We start from the raw sequence: 15,119 nt of genomic DNA on the forward strand, positions 1-15,119 counted from the left end.
GCCTGTTTCGGTGCCAGTTTTGGAGGTTGTTATGGAAAGTAGATTGTTTGAATGGCTGTGAAGTCAAAGCATCTGATTCAGTCTATTTTTTAGTGTGAAGTTGTTCTCGGCACCAACATGGACCGGTGGGGTGGTCCTGGTCGCTGGATGATGGTCAAGGTTACCAACAAAGTATCGAAAGCAGTGACCGCCCAACGTGGGGGTCGAACCCACGACCCTGAGATTAAGAGTCTCATGCTCTACCAACTGAGCTAGCCGGGCTGACTTTCTAAATTTTAACATTGATCGTCAACGATGCGATTCGTCACTCTGGGTGCAGTCATTCCAATGTCCTTTGAGAAAAGGAACCAAAACGAAAAATCATTGATGAAGCAGGGCCCTTTCGCTGCCAGTTTTGGAGGTTGTTATGGAAAAATAGATTGTTTGAATGGCTGTGACGTCAAAGTATCTGATTCAGTCTATTTTTTAGTGTGAGGGTGTTTTCTGCACCAACATGGACTGGTGGGGTGGTCCTGGTCGCTGGATGATGGTCAAGGTTACCAACTAAGTACAGAAAACAGAAACCGCCCAACGTGTGGCTTGAACCCACGACCCTGAGATTAAGAGTCTCATGCTCTACCGACTAAGCTTTTTCAGTCAACATTGATCGTCAACGATGCGATTCCTCACTCTGGGTGCTGTCATTTCAATGTCCTGTCAGAAAAGGAACCAAAACGAAAAATCATTGATGAAGTCAGCCTGTTTCGCTGCCAGTTTTGGAGGTTGTTATGGAAAGTAGATTGTGTGAATGGCTGTGAAGTCAAAGTATCTGATTCAGTCTATTTTTTAGCGTGAGGGTGTTTTCTGCACCAACATGGACCGGTGGGGTGGTCCTGGTCGCTGGATGATTGTCAAGGTTACCAACAAAGTATCGAAAGCAGTGACCGCCCAACGTGGGGGTCGAACCCACGACCCTGAGATTAAGAGTCTCATGCTCTACCGTCTGAGATAGCCGGGCTGACTTGCTTAATTTTAACATTGATCGTCAACGATGCGATTCGTCACTCTGGGTGCTGTCATTCCAATGTCCTTTGAGAAAAGGAACCAAAACGAAAAATCATTGATGAAGCAGGGCCCTTTCGCTGCCAGTTTTGGAGGTTCTTATGGAAAGTAGATTGTGTGAATGGCTGTGAAGTCAAAGTATCTGATTCAGTCTATTTTTTAGTGTGAGGTTGTTCTCGGCACCAACATGGACTGGTGGGGTGGTCCTGGTCGCTGGATGATGGTCAAGGTTACCAACACAGTATTGAAAGCAGTAACCACCCAACGTGGGGCTCGAACCCACGACCCTGAGATTAAGAGTCTCATGCTCTACCGACTGAGCTAGCCGGGCTGACTTCCTAAATTTTAACATTGCTTGTCAACGATGCGATTCCTCACTCTGGGTGCTGTCATTTCAATGTCCTGTGAGAAAAGGAACCAAAACGAAAAATGATTGATGAAGTCAGCCTGTTTCGCTGCCAGTTTTGGAGGTTGTTATGGAAAACAGATTGTTTGAATGGCTGTGAAGTCAAAGCATCTGATTCAGTCTATTTTTTAGTGTGAGGTTGTTCTCGGCACCAACATGGACTGGTGGGGTGGTCCTGGTCGCTGGATGATGGTCAAGGTTACCAACAAAGTATCGAAAGCACTAACCGCCCAACGTGGTGCTCGAACCCACGATCCTGAGATTAAGAGTCTCATGCTCTACCGACTGAGCTAGCCGGGCTGACTTTCTAAATTTTAACATTGCTCGTCAACGATGCGATTCCTCACTCTGGGTGCTGTCATTCCAATGTCCTTTGAGAAAAGGAACCAAAACGCAAAATCATTGATGAAGCAGGGCCCTTTCGCTGCCAGTTTTGGAGGTTGTTATGGAAAAATAGATTGTTTGAATGGCTGTGACGTCAAAGTATCTGATTCAGTCTATTTTTTAGTGTGAGGGTGTTCTCTGCACCAACATGGACTGGTGGGGTGGTCCTGGTCGCTGGATGATGGTCAAGGTTACCAACAAAGTATTGAAAGCAGTAACCGCCCAACGTGGGGCTCGAACCCACGAGCCTGAGATTAAGAGTCTCATGCTCTACCGACTGAGCTAGCCGGGCTGACTTTCTAAATTTTAACATTGCTTGTCAACGATACGATTCCTCACTCTGGGTGCTGTCATTTCAATGTCCTGTGAGAAAAGTAACCAAAACGAAAAATCATTGATGAAGTCAGCCTGTTTCGCTGCCAGTTTTGGAGGTTGTTATGGAAAACAGATTGTTTGAATGGCTGTGAAGTCAAAGCATCTGATTCAGTCTATTTTTTAGTGTGAGGTTGTTCTCGGCACCAACATGGACCGGTGGGGTGGTCCTGGTCGCTGGATGATGGTCAAGGTTACCAACAAAGTATCAAAAGCAGTGACCGCCCAACGTGGGGGTCAAACCCACGACCCTGAGATTAAGAGTCTCATGCTCTACCGACTGAGCTAGCCGGGCTGACTTTCTAAATTTTAACATTGATCGTCAACGATGCGATTCGTCACTCTGGGTGCGGTCATTCCAATGTCCTTTGAGAAAAGGAACCAAAACGAAAAATCATTGATGAAGCAGGGACCTTTCGCTGCCAGTTTTGGAGGTTCTTATGGAAAGTAGATTGTGTGAATGGCTGTGAAGTCAAAGTATCTGATTCAGTCTCTTTTTTAGTGTGAGGGTGTTTTCTGCACCAACATGGACTGGTGGGGTGGTCCTGGTCGCTGGATGATGGTCAAGGTTACCAACTAAGTACAGAAAACAGTAACCGCCCAACGTGTGGCTTGAACCCACGACCCTGAGATTAAGAGTCTCATGCTCTACCGACTAAGCTTTTTCAGTCAACATTGATCGTCAACGATGCGATTCGTCACTCTGGGTGCTGTCATTCCAATGTCCTTTGAGAAAAGGAACCAAAACGAAAAATCATTGATGAAGCAGGGCCCTTTCGCTGCCAGTTTTGGAGGTTCTTATGGAAACTAGATTGTGTGAAAGGCTGTGAAATCAAAGCATCTGGTGCAGTCTATTTTTTAGTGTGAGGGTGTTTTCGGCACCAACATGGACTGGTGGGGTGGTCCTGGTCGCTGGATGATGGTCAAGGTTACCAACAAAGTATTGAAAGCAGTAACCGCCCAAAGTGGGGCTCGAACCCATGACCCTGAGATTAAGAGTCTCATGCTCTACCAACTGAGCTAGCCGGGCTGGTTTTACTAGATTTTAACATTGCTCATCAACTGTGCGATTCCACACTCTGGGTTCCGTCATTCAATGTCCTGTGAGAAAAGGAACCAAAACGAAAAATCATTGATGAAGCCAGCCTGTTTCGGTGCCAGTTTTGGAGGTTGTTATGGAAAGTAGATTGTTTGAATGGCTGTGAAGTCAAAGCATCTGATTCAGTCTATTTTTTAGTGTGAAGTTGTTCTCGGCACCAACATGGACCGGTGGGGTGGTCCTGGTCGCTGGATGATGGTCAAGGTTACCAACAAAGTATCAAAAGCAGTGACCGCCCAACGTGGGGGTCAAACCCACGACCCTGAGATTAAGAGTCTCATGCTCTACCGACTGAGCTAGCCGGGCTGACTTTCTAAATTTTAACATTGATCGTCAACGATGCGATTCGTCACTCTGGGTGCGGTCATTCCAATGTCCTTTGAGAAAAGGAACCAAAACGAAAAATCATTGATGAAGCAGGGACCTTTCGCTGCCAGTTTTGGAGGTTCTTATGGAAAGTAGATTGTGTGAATGGCTGTGAAGTCAAAGTATCTGATTCAGTCTCTTTTTTAGTGTGAGGGTGTTTTCTGCACCAACATGGACTGGTGGGGTGGTCCTGGTCGCTGGATGATGGTCAAGGTTACCAACTAAGTACAGAAAACAGTAACCGCCCAACGTGTGGCTTGAACCCACGACCCTGAGATTAAGAGTCTCATGCTCTACCGACTAAGCTTTTTCAGTCAACATTGATCGTCAACGATGCGATTCGTCACTCTGGGTGCTGTCATTCCAATGTCCTTTGAGAAAAGGAACCAAAACGAAAAATCATTGATGAAGCAGGGCCCTTTCGCTGCCAGTTTTGGAGGTTCTTATGGAAACTAGATTGTGTGAAAGGCTGTGAAATCAAAGCATCTGGTGCAGTCTATTTTTTAGTGTGAGGGTGTTTTCGGCACCAACATGGACTGGTGGGGTGGTCCTGGTCGCTGGATGATGGTCAAGGTTACCAACAAAGTATTGAAAGCAGTAACCGCCCAAAGTGGGGCTCGAACCCATGACCCTGAGATTAAGAGTCTCATGCTCTACCAACTGAGCTAGCCGGGCTGGTTTTACTAGATTTTAACATTGCTCATCAACTGTGCGATTCCACACTCTGGGTTCCGTCATTCAATGTCCTGTGAGAAAAGGAACCAAAACGAAAAATCATTGATGAAGCCAGCCTGTTTCGGTGCCAGTTTTGGAGGTTGTTATGGAAAGTAGATTGTTTGAATGGCTGTGAAGTCAAAGCATCTGATTCAGTCTATTTTTTAGTGTGAAGTTGTTCTCGGCACCAACATGGACCGGTGGGGTGGTCCTGTTCGCTGTATGATGGTCAAGGTTACCAACAAAGTATCGAAAGCAGTGACCGCCCAACGTGGGGGTCGAACCCACGACCCTGAGATTAAGAGTCTCATGCTCTACCAACTGAGCTAGCCGGGCTGACTTTCTAAATTTTAACATTGATCGTCAACGATGCGATTCGTCACTCTGGGTGCAGTCATTCCAATGTCCTTTGAGAAAAGGAACCAAAACGAAAAATCATTGATGAAGCAGGGCCGTTTCACTGCCAGTTTTGAAGGTTCTTATGGAAAGTAGATTGTGTGAATGGCTGTGAAGTCAAAGTATCTGATTCAGTCTATTTTTTAGTGTGAGGGTGTTTTCTGCACCAACATGGACTGGTGGGGTGGTCCTGGTCGCTGGATGATGGTCAAGGTTACCAACAAAGTATCGAAAGCACTAACCGCCCAACGTGGTGCTCGAACCCACGATCCTGAGATTAAGAGTCTCATGCTCTACCGACTGAGCTAGCCGGGCTGACTTTCTAAATTTTAACATTGCTCGTCAACGATGCGATTCCTCACTCTGGGTGCTGTCATTCCAATGTCCTTTGAGAAAAGGAACCAAAACGCAAAATCATTGATGAAGCAGGGCCCTTTCGCTGCCAGTTTTGGAGGTTGTTATGGAAAAATAGATTGTTTGAATGGCTGTGACGTCAAAGTATCTGATTCAGTCTATTTTTTAGTGTGAGGGTGTTCTCTGCACCAACATGGACTGGTGGGGTGGTCCTGGTCGCTGGATGATGGTCAAGGTTACCAACAAAGTATTGAAAGCAGTAACCGCCCAACGTGGGGCTCGAACCCACGAGCCTGAGATTAAGAGTCTCATGCTCTACCGACTGAGCTAGCCGGGCTGACTTTCTAAATTTTAACATTGCTTGTCAACGATGCGATTCCTCACTCTGGGTGCTGTCATTTCAATGTCCTGTGAGAAAACTAACCAAAACGAAAAATCTTTGATGAAGTCAGCCTGTTTCGCTGCCAGTTTTGGAGGTTGTTATGGAAAACAGATTGTTTGAATGGCTGTGAAGTCAAAGCATCTGATTCAGTCTATTTTTTAGTGTGAGGTTGTTCTCGGCACCAACATGGACCGGTGGGGTGGTCCTGGTCGCTGGATGATGGTCAAGGTTACCAACAAAGTATCGAAAGCAGTGACCGCCCAACGTGGGGGTCGAACCCACGACCCTGAGATTAAGAGTCTCATGCTCTACCGACTGAGCTAGCCGGGCTGACTTTCTAAATTTTAACATTGCTTGTCAACGATGCGATTCCTCACTCTGGGTGCTGTCATTTCAATGTCCTGTGAGAAAACTAACCAAAACGAAAAATCTTTGATGAAGTCAGCCTGTTTCGCTGCCAGTTTTGGAGGTTGTTATGGAAAACAGATTGTTTGAATGGCTGTGAAGTCAAAGCATCTGATTCAGTCTATTTTTTAGTGTGAGGTTGTTCTCGGCACCAACATGGACCGGTGGGGTGGTCCTGGTCGCTGGATGATGGTCAAGGTTACCAACAAAGTATCGAAAGCAGTGACCGCCCAACGTGGGGGTCGAACCCACGACCCTGAGATTAAGAGTCTCATGCTCTACCAACTGAGCTAGCCGGGCTGACTTTCTAAATTTTAACATTGATCGTCAACGATGCGATTCGTCACTCTGGGTGCAGTCATTCCAATGTCCTTTGAGAAAAGGAACCAAAACGAAAAATCATTGATGAAGCAGGGACCTTTCGCTGCCAGTTTTGGAGGTTCTTATGGAAAGTAGATTGTGTGAATGGCTGTGAAGTCAAAGTATCTGATTCAGTCTCTTTTTTAGTGTGAGGGTGTTTTCTGCACCAACATGGACTGGTGGGGTGGTCCTGGTCGCTGGATGATGGTCAAGGTTACCAACTAAGTACAGAAAACAGTAACCGCCCAACGTGTGGCTTGAACCCACGACCCTGAGATTAAGAGTCTCATGCTCTACCGACTAAGCTTTTTCAGTCAACATTGATCGTCAACGATGCGATTCGTCACTCTGGGTGCTGTCATTCCAATGTCCTTTGAGAAAAGGAACCAAAACGAAAAATCATTGATGAAGCAGGGCCCTTTCGCTGCCAGTTTTGGAGGTTCTTATGGAAACTAGATTGTGTGAAAGGCTGTGAAATCAAAGCATCTGGTGCAGTCTATTTTTTAGTGTGAGGGTGTTTTCGGCACCAACATGGACTGGTGGGGTGGTCCTGGTCGCTGGATGATGGTCAAGGTTACCAACAAAGTATTGAAAGCAGTAACCGCCCAAAGTGGGGCTCGAACCCATGACCCTGAGATTAAGAGTCTCATGCTCTACCAACTGAGCTAGCCGGGCTGGTTTTACTAGATTTTAACATTGCTCATCAACTGTGCGATTCCACACTCTGGGTTCCGTCATTCAATGTCCTGTGAGAAAAGGAACCAAAACGAAAAATCATTGATGAAGCCAGCCTGTTTCGGTGCCAGTTTTGGAGGTTGTTATGGAAAGTAGATTGTTTGAATGGCTGTGAAGTCAAAGCATCTGATTCAGTCTATTTTTTAGTGTGAAGTTGTTCTCGGCACCAACATGGACCGGTGGGGTGGTCCTGTTCGCTGTATGATGGTCAAGGTTACCAACAAAGTATCGAAAGCAGTGACCGCCCAACGTGGGGGTCGAACCCACGACCCTGAGATTAAGAGTCTCATGCTCTACCAACTGAGCTAGCCGGGCTGACTTTCTAAATTTTAACATTGATCGTCAACGATGCGATTCGTCACTCTGGGTGCAGTCATTCCAATGTCCTTTGAGAAAAGGAACCAAAACGAAAAATCATTGATGAAGCAGGGCCGTTTCACTGCCAGTTTTGAAGGTTCTTATGGAAAGTAGATTGTGTGAATGGCTGTGAAGTCAAAGTATCTGATTCATTCTATTTTTTAGTGTGAGGGTGTTTTCTGCACCAACATGGACTGGTGGGGTGGTCCTGGTCGCTGGATGATGGTCAAGGTTACCAACAAAGTATCGAAAGCACTAACCGCCCAACGTGGTGCTCGAACCCACGATCCTGAGATTAAGAGTCTCATGCTCTACCGACTGAGCTAGCCGGGCTGACTTTCTAAATTTTAACATTGCTCGTCAACGATGCGATTCCTCACTCTGGGTGCTGTCATTCCAATGTCCTTTGAGAAAAGGAACCAAAACGCAAAATCATTGATGAAGCAGGGCCCTTTCGCTGCCAGTTTTGGAGGTTGTTATGGAAAAATAGATTGTTTGAATGGCTGTGACGTCAAAGTATCTGATTCAGTCTATTTTTTAGTGTGAGGGTGTTCTCTGCACCAACATGGACTGGTGGGGTGGTCCTGGTCGCTGGATGATGGTCAAGGTTACCAACAAAGTATTGAAAGCAGTAACCGCCCAACGTGGGGCTCGAACCCACGAGCCTGAGATTAAGAGTCTCATGCTCTACCGACTGAGCTAGCCGGGCTGACTTTCTAAATTTTAACATTGCTTGTCAACGATGCGATTCCTCACTCTGGGTGCTGTCATTTCAATGTCCTGTGAGAAAACTAACCAAAACGAAAAATCTTTGATGAAGTCAGCCTGTTTCGCTGCCAGTTTTGGAGGTTGTTATGGAAAACAGATTGTTTGAATGGCTGTGAAGTCAAAGCATCTGATTCAGTCTATTTTTTAGTGTGAGGTTGTTCTCGGCACCAACATGGACCGGTGGGGTGGTCCTGGTCGCTGGATGATGGTCAAGGTTACCAACAAAGTATCGAAAGCAGTGACCGCCCAACGTGGGGGTCGAACCCACGACCCTGAGATTAAGAGTCTCATGCTCTACCAACTGAGCTAGCCGGGCTGACTTTCTAAATTTTAACATTGATCGTCAACGATGCGATTCGTCACTCTGGGTGCAGTCATTCCAATGTCCTTTGAGAAAAGGAACCAAAACGAAAAATCATTGATGAAGCAGGGACCTTTCGCTGCCAGTTTTGGAGGTTCTTATGGAAAGTAGATTGTGTGAATGGCTGTGAAGTCAAAGTATCTGATTCAGTCTCTTTTTTAGTGTGAGGGTGTTTTCTGCACCAACATGGACTGGTGGGGTGGTCCTGGTCGCTGGATGATGGTCAAGGTTACCAACTAAGTACAGAAAACAGTAACCGCCCAACGTGTGGCTTGAACCCACGACCCTGAGATTAAGAGTCTCATGCTCTACCGACTAAGCTTTTTCAGTCAACATTGATCGTCAACGATGCGATTCGTCACTCTGGGTGCTGTCATTCCAATGTCCTTTGAGAAAAGGAACCAAAACGAAAAATCATTGATGAAGCAGGGCCCTTTCGCTGCCAGTTTTGGAGGTTCTTATGGAAACTAGATTGTGTGAAAGGCTGTGAAATCAAAGCATCTGGTGCAGTCTATTTTTTAGTGTGAGGGTGTTTTCGGCACCAACATGGACTGGTGGGGTGGTCCTGGTCGCTGGATGATGGTCAAGGTTACCAACAAAGTATTGAAAGCAGTAACCGCCCAAAGTGGGGCTCGAACCCATGACCCTGAGATTAAGAGTCTCATGCTCTACCAACTGAGCTAGCCGGGCTGGTTTTACTAGATTTTAACATTGCTCATCAACTGTGCGATTCCACACTCTGGGTTCCGTCATTCAATGTCCTGTGAGAAAAGGAACCAAAACGAAAAATCATTGATGAAGCCAGCCTGTTTCGGTGCCAGTTTTGGAGGTTGTTATGGAAAGTAGATTGTTTGAATGGCTGTGAAGTCAAAGCATCTGATTCAGTCTATTTTTTAGTGTGAAGTTGTTCTCGGCACCAACATGGACCGGTGGGGTGGTCCTGTTCGCTGTATGATGGTCAAGGTTACCAACAAAGTATCGAAAGCAGTGACCGCCCAACGTGGGGGTCGAACCCACGACCCTGAGATTAAGAGTCTCATGCTCTACCAACTGAGCTAGCCGGGCTGACTTTCTAAATTTTAACATTGATCGTCAACGATGCGATTCGTCACTCTGGGTGCAGTCATTCCAATGTCCTTTGAGAAAAGGAACCAAAACGAAAAATCATTGATGAAGCAGGGCCGTTTCACTGCCAGTTTTGAAGGTTCTTATGGAAAGTAGATTGTGTGAATGGCTGTGAAGTCAAAGTATCTGATTCAGTCTATTTTTTAGTGTGAGGGTGTTTTCTGCACCAACATGGACTGGTGGGGTGGTCCTGGTCGCTGGATGATGGTCAAGGTTACCAACAAAGTATCGAAAGCACTAACCGCCCAACGTGGTGCTCGAACCCACGATCCTGAGATTAAGAGTCTCATGCTCTACCGACTGAGCTAGCCGGGCTGACTTTCGAAATTTTAACATTGCTCGTCAACGATGCGATTCCTCACTCTGGGTGCTGTCATTCCAATGTCCTTTGAGAAAAGGAACCAAAACGCAAAATCATTGATGAAGCAGGGCCCTTTCGCTGCCAGTTTTGGAGGTTGTTATGGAAAAATAGATTGTTTGAATGGCTGTGACGTCAAAGTATCTGATTCAGTCTATTTTTTAGTGTGAGGGTGTTCTCTGCACCAACATGGACTGGTGGGGTGGTCCTGGTCGCTGGATGATGGTCAAGGTTACCAACAAAGTATTGAAAGCAGTAACCGCCCAACGTGGGGCTCGAACCCACGAGCCTGAGATTAAGAGTCTCATGCTCTACCGACTGAGCTAGCCGGGCTGACTTTCTAAATTTTAACATTGCTTGTCAACGATGCGATTCCTCACTCTGGGTGCTGTCATTTCAATGTCCTGTGAGAAAACTAACCAAAACGAAAAATCTTTGATGAAGTCAGCCTGTTTCGCTGCCAGTTTTGGAGGTTGTTATGGAAAACAGATTGTTTGAATGGCTGTGAAGTCAAAGCATCTGATTCAGTCTATTTTTTAGTGTGAGGTTGTTCTCGGCACCAACATGGACCGGTGGGGTGGTCCTGGTCGCTGGATGATGGTCAAGGTTACCAACAAAGTATCGAAAGCAGTGACCGCCCAACGTGGGGGTCGAACCCACGACCCTGAGATTAAGAGTCTCATGCTCTACCGACTGAGCTAGCCGGGCTGACTTTCTAAATTTTAACATTGATCGTCAACGATGCGATTCGTCACTCTGGGTGCTGTCATTCCAATGTCCTGTCAGAAAAGGAACCAAAACGAAAAATCATTGATGAAGTCAGCCTGTTTCGCTGCCAGTTTTGGAGGTTGTTATGGAAAACAGATTGTTTGAATGGCTGTGAAGTCAAAGCATCTGATTCAGTGTATTTTTTAGTGTGAGGTTGCTCTCGGCACCAACATGGACCGGTGGGGTGGTCCTGGTCGCTGGATGATGGTCAAGGTTACCAACAAAGTATCGAAAGCAGTGACCGCCCAACGTGGGGGTCGAACCCACGACCCTGAGATTAAGAGTCTCATGCTCTACCGTCTGAGATAGCCGGGCTGACTTGCTAAATTTTAACATTGATCGTCAACGATGCGATTCGTCACTCTGGGTGCTGTCATTCCAATGTCCTTTGAGAAAAGGAACCAAAACGAAAAATCATTGATGAAGCAGGGCCCTTTCGCTGCCAGTTTTGGAGGTTCTTATGGAAAGTAGATTGTGTGAATGGCTGTGAAGTCAAAGTATCTGATTCAGTCTATTTTTTAGTGTGAGGGTGTTTTCTGCACCAACATGGACCGGTGGGGTGGTCCTGGTCGCTGGATGACTGTCAAGGTTACCAACAAAGTATTGAAAGCAGTAACCGCCCAACGTGGGGCTCGAACCCACGAGCCTGAGATTAAGAGTCTCATGCTCTACCGACTGAGCTAGCCGGGCTGACTTCCTAAATCTTAACATTGCTTGTCAACGATGCGATTCCTCACTCTGGGTGCTGTCATTTCAATGTCCTGTGAGAAAAGTAACCAAAACGAAAAATCATTGATGAAGTCAGCCTGTTTTGCTGCCAGTTTTGGAGGTTGTTATGGAAAGTAGATTGTGTGAATGGCTGTGAAGTCAAAGTATCTGATTCAGTCTATTTTTTAGTGTGAGGGTGTTTTTTGCACCAACATGGACTGGTGGGGTGGTCCTGGTCGCTGGATGATGGTCAAGGTTACCAACACAGTATTGAAAGCAGTAACCACCCAACGTGGGGTTCGAACCCACGACCCTGAGATTAAGAGTCTCATGCTCTACCGACTGAGCTAGCCGGGCTGACTTCCTAAATTTTAACATTGCTTGTCAACGATGCGATTCCTCACTCTGGTTGCTGTGATTCCAATGTCCTTTGAGAAAAGGAACCAAAACGAAAAATCATTGATGAAGGAGGGCCCTTTCGCTGCCAGTTTTGGAGGTTCTTATGGAAAGTAGATTGTGTGAATGGCTGTGAAGTCAAAGTATCTGATTCAGTCTATTTTTCAGTGTGAGGGTGTTTTCTGCACCAACATGGACTGGTGGGGTGGTCCTGGTCGCTGGATGATGGTCAATGTTCCCAACAAAGTATTGAAAGCAGTAACCGCCCAACGTGGGGGTCGAACCCACGACCCTGAGATTAAGAGTCTCATGCTCTACCAACTGAGCTAGCCGGGCTGACTTTCTAAAATTTAACATTGCTCGTCAACGATGCGATTCCTCACTCTGGGTGCTGTCATTTCAATGTCCTGTGAGAAAAGGAACCAAAACGAAAAATGATTGATGAAGTCAGCCTGTTTCGCTGCCAGTTTTGGAGGTTGTTATGGAAAACAGATTGTTTGAATGGCTGTGAAGTCAAAGCATCTGATTCAGTCTATTTTTTAGTGTGAGGTTGTTCTCGGCACCAACATGGACTGGTGGGGTGGTCCTGGTCGCTGGATGATGGTCAAGGTTACCAACAAAGTATCGAAAGCAGTAACCGCCCTACGTGGAGCTCGAACCCACGACCCTGAGATTAAGAGTCTCATGCTCTACCAACTGAGCTAGCCGGGCTGATTTACAGCGCACTCCGCTTAATAGAACACCGGTTAATAGAGTAAACCGCTTAATAGAGCAAAAGGCTCTGGAACAGATTTGCCTAATGCAATTTCCTAAGAAGATACTCCGCTTAGTAGAACAGATCTCCGCTTAATAGAACAGGCCGTAAGCAATGAACATTGTAAACTAGTGGTTTTCGAAGTGTAGCTATCGCGATACTGTACCACTATCGCGAGAAAACGCGGTAGTTCTAGCCGTATACAGTAACAGGTAGCACGCGTCACTCCACACATAGACACACGCACGTCACAATGGCTTCAACTTCATTCAAGAGACGAGAGAGAGACGAAGTGTAGCTATCGCGATACTGTACCACTATCGCGAGAAAACGCGGTAGTTCTAGCCGTATACAGTTACAGGTAGCACGCGTCACTCCACACATAGACACACGCACGTCACAATGGCTTCAACTTCATTCAAGAGACGAGGGCTATCACCTGCGGATAAGAAGGACATACTCAGACGATACGATGCATTGCCGGATTCTCAGAAGGTACGCCCGCGGTTTCCAGGACTTCCCTCTTATCCTGCGCATTGAGAGGGAAGTCAACCGCAAAATTACGGACTCCTGTTTCCAGACAAAAGTAACGAAATTTTTCTCGTGATTTGAGATGTTTGACTGAAGTTGATTAAAGTTGTTGTTTTGTTGTTTGATTAAAGATATGGACGTCCACAGTCGAAATATCTCTAACTCGTCAGCAGGGGTTTTTCTGCGTGCATAACTTGGTCGTCGACGTGTCTGAAGGTGTACCTAATAAAGTGTCTCCGGTTAATAGAAACCCCGCTTAGTAGAACAGAAGCGCTTCGGCCCAATGGTGTTCTATTAAGCGGAGTGCACTGTACTAGATTTTAACATTGCTCGTCAACGATGCAATTCCTCACTCTGGGTGCTGTCATTCCAATGTCCTTTGAGAAAAGGAACCAAAACGAAAAATCATTGATGAAGCAAGGCCCTTTCGCTGCCAGTTTTGGAGGTTCTTGTGGAAAGTAGATTGTGTGAAAGGCTGTGAAGTCAAAGCATCTGGTTCAGTCTATTTTTGAGTGTGAAGGTGGTGTCGGCACCAACATGGACTGGTGGGGTGGTCCTGGTCGCTGGATGATGGTCAAGGTTGCCAACACAGTATTGAAAGCAGTAACCGCCCAACGTGGGGCTCGAACCCACAACCCTGAGATTAAGAGTCTCATGCTCTACCGACTGAGCTAGCCGGGCTGACTTTCTAAATTTTAACATTGCTTGTCAACGATGCGATTCCTCACTCTGGGTGCTGTCATTTCAATGTCCTTTCAGAAAAGGAACCAAAACGAAAAATCATTGATGAAGTCAGCCTGTTTCGCTGCCAGTTTTGGAGGTTGTTATGGAAAACAGACTGTTTGAATGGCTGTGAAATCAAAGCATCTGATTCAGTCTATTTTTTAGTGTGAGGTTGTTCTCGGCACCAACATGGACCGGTGAGGTGGTCCTGGTCGCTGGATGATGGTCAAGGTTACCAACAAAGTATCGAAAGCAGTGACCGCCCAACGTGGGGGTCGAACCCACGACCCTGAGATTAAGAGTCTCATGCTCTACCGTCTGAGCTAGCCTGGCTGACCTGCTAAATTTTAACATTGATCGTCAACGATGCGATTCGTCACTCTGGGTGCTGTCATTCCAATGTCCTTTGAGAAAAGGAACCAAAACGAAAAATCATTGATGAAGCAGCGCCCTTTCGCTGCCAGTTTTGGAGGTTCTTATGGAAAGTAGATTGTGTGAATGGCTGTGAAGTCAAAGTATCTGATTCAGTCTATTTTTTAGTGTGAGGGTGTTTTCTGCACCAACATGGACTGGTGGGGTGGTCCTGGTCGCTGGATGATTGTCAAGGTTACCAACAAAGTATTGAAAGCAGTAACCGCCCAACGTGGGGCTCGAACCCACGACCCTGAGATTAAGAGTCTCATGCTCTACCGACTGAGCTAGCCGGGCTGACTTTCTAAATTTTAACATTGCTTGTCAACGATGCGATTCCTCACTCTGGGTGCTGTCATTTCAATGTCCTTTCAGAAAAGGAACCAAAACGAAAAATCATTGATGAAGTCAGCCTGTTTCGCTGCCAGTTTTGGAGGTTGTTATGGAAAACAGATTGTTTGAATGGCTGTGAAGTCAAAGCATCTGATTCAGTCTATTTTTTAGTGTGAGGTTGTTCTCGGCACCAACATGGACCGGTGAGGTGGTCCTGGTCGCTGGATGATGGTCAAGGTTACCAACAAAGTATCGAAAGCAGTGACCGCCCAACGTGGGGGTCGAACCCACGACCCTGAGATTAAGAGTCTCATGCTCTACCGTCTGAGCTAGCCGGGCTGACTTGCTAAATTTTAACATTGATCGTCAACGATGCGATTCGTCACTCTGGGTGCTGTCATTCCAATGTCCTTTGAGAAAAGGAACCAAAACGAAAAATCATTGATGAAGCAGGGCCCTTTCGCTGCCAGTTTTGGAGGTTCTTATGGAAAGTAGATTGTGTGAATGGCTGT

General features: G+C 46.3%; 13 non-coding genes across 13 annotated transcripts; all 13 read right to left on the reverse strand.

The window, feature by feature from the left end:
• Positions 1 to 188: 188 nt before the first annotated feature.
• Positions 189 to 261, reverse strand: trnak-cuu (transfer RNA lysine (anticodon CUU)). Its single transcript has one exon. It is a non-coding gene; the product is annotated as a tRNA-Lys (tRNA).
• Positions 262 to 1,299: 1,038 nt separating this feature from the next.
• trnak-cuu (transfer RNA lysine (anticodon CUU)) lies at positions 1,300 to 1,372 on the reverse strand. Its single transcript has one exon. It is a non-coding gene; the product is annotated as a tRNA-Lys (tRNA).
• A 3,273-nt stretch (positions 1,373 to 4,645) lies between these two features.
• Positions 4,646 to 4,718, reverse strand: trnak-cuu (transfer RNA lysine (anticodon CUU)). The gene has a single exon. It is a non-coding gene; the product is annotated as a tRNA-Lys (tRNA).
• A 1,053-nt stretch (positions 4,719 to 5,771) lies between these two features.
• trnak-cuu (transfer RNA lysine (anticodon CUU)) lies at positions 5,772 to 5,844 on the reverse strand. Its single transcript has one exon. It is a non-coding gene; the product is annotated as a tRNA-Lys (tRNA).
• Positions 5,845 to 6,146: 302 nt separating this feature from the next.
• On the reverse strand, positions 6,147 to 6,219 carry trnak-cuu (transfer RNA lysine (anticodon CUU)). Its single transcript has one exon. It is a non-coding gene; the product is annotated as a tRNA-Lys (tRNA).
• Positions 6,220 to 7,256: 1,037 nt separating this feature from the next.
• Positions 7,257 to 7,329, reverse strand: trnak-cuu (transfer RNA lysine (anticodon CUU)). Its single transcript has one exon. It is a non-coding gene; the product is annotated as a tRNA-Lys (tRNA).
• A 1,053-nt stretch (positions 7,330 to 8,382) lies between these two features.
• On the reverse strand, positions 8,383 to 8,455 carry trnak-cuu (transfer RNA lysine (anticodon CUU)). The gene has a single exon. It is a non-coding gene; the product is annotated as a tRNA-Lys (tRNA).
• Positions 8,456 to 9,492: 1,037 nt separating this feature from the next.
• trnak-cuu (transfer RNA lysine (anticodon CUU)) lies at positions 9,493 to 9,565 on the reverse strand. The gene has a single exon. It is a non-coding gene; the product is annotated as a tRNA-Lys (tRNA).
• Positions 9,566 to 10,618: 1,053 nt separating this feature from the next.
• Positions 10,619 to 10,691, reverse strand: trnak-cuu (transfer RNA lysine (anticodon CUU)). The gene has a single exon. It is a non-coding gene; the product is annotated as a tRNA-Lys (tRNA).
• Positions 10,692 to 11,743: 1,052 nt separating this feature from the next.
• Positions 11,744 to 11,816, reverse strand: trnak-cuu (transfer RNA lysine (anticodon CUU)). The gene has a single exon. It is a non-coding gene; the product is annotated as a tRNA-Lys (tRNA).
• A 302-nt stretch (positions 11,817 to 12,118) lies between these two features.
• On the reverse strand, positions 12,119 to 12,191 carry trnak-cuu (transfer RNA lysine (anticodon CUU)). The gene has a single exon. It is a non-coding gene; the product is annotated as a tRNA-Lys (tRNA).
• Positions 12,192 to 13,748: 1,557 nt separating this feature from the next.
• On the reverse strand, positions 13,749 to 13,821 carry trnak-cuu (transfer RNA lysine (anticodon CUU)). The gene has a single exon. It is a non-coding gene; the product is annotated as a tRNA-Lys (tRNA).
• Positions 13,822 to 14,498: 677 nt separating this feature from the next.
• On the reverse strand, positions 14,499 to 14,571 carry trnak-cuu (transfer RNA lysine (anticodon CUU)). The gene has a single exon. It is a non-coding gene; the product is annotated as a tRNA-Lys (tRNA).
• Positions 14,572 to 15,119: the final 548 nt, after the last annotated feature.

This window comes from Hippocampus zosterae, chromosome 2, assembly GCF_025434085.1.
Source record: "Hippocampus zosterae strain Florida chromosome 2, ASM2543408v3, whole genome shotgun sequence".
Taxonomy (NCBI): Eukaryota; Metazoa; Chordata; class Actinopteri; order Syngnathiformes; family Syngnathidae; genus Hippocampus; species Hippocampus zosterae.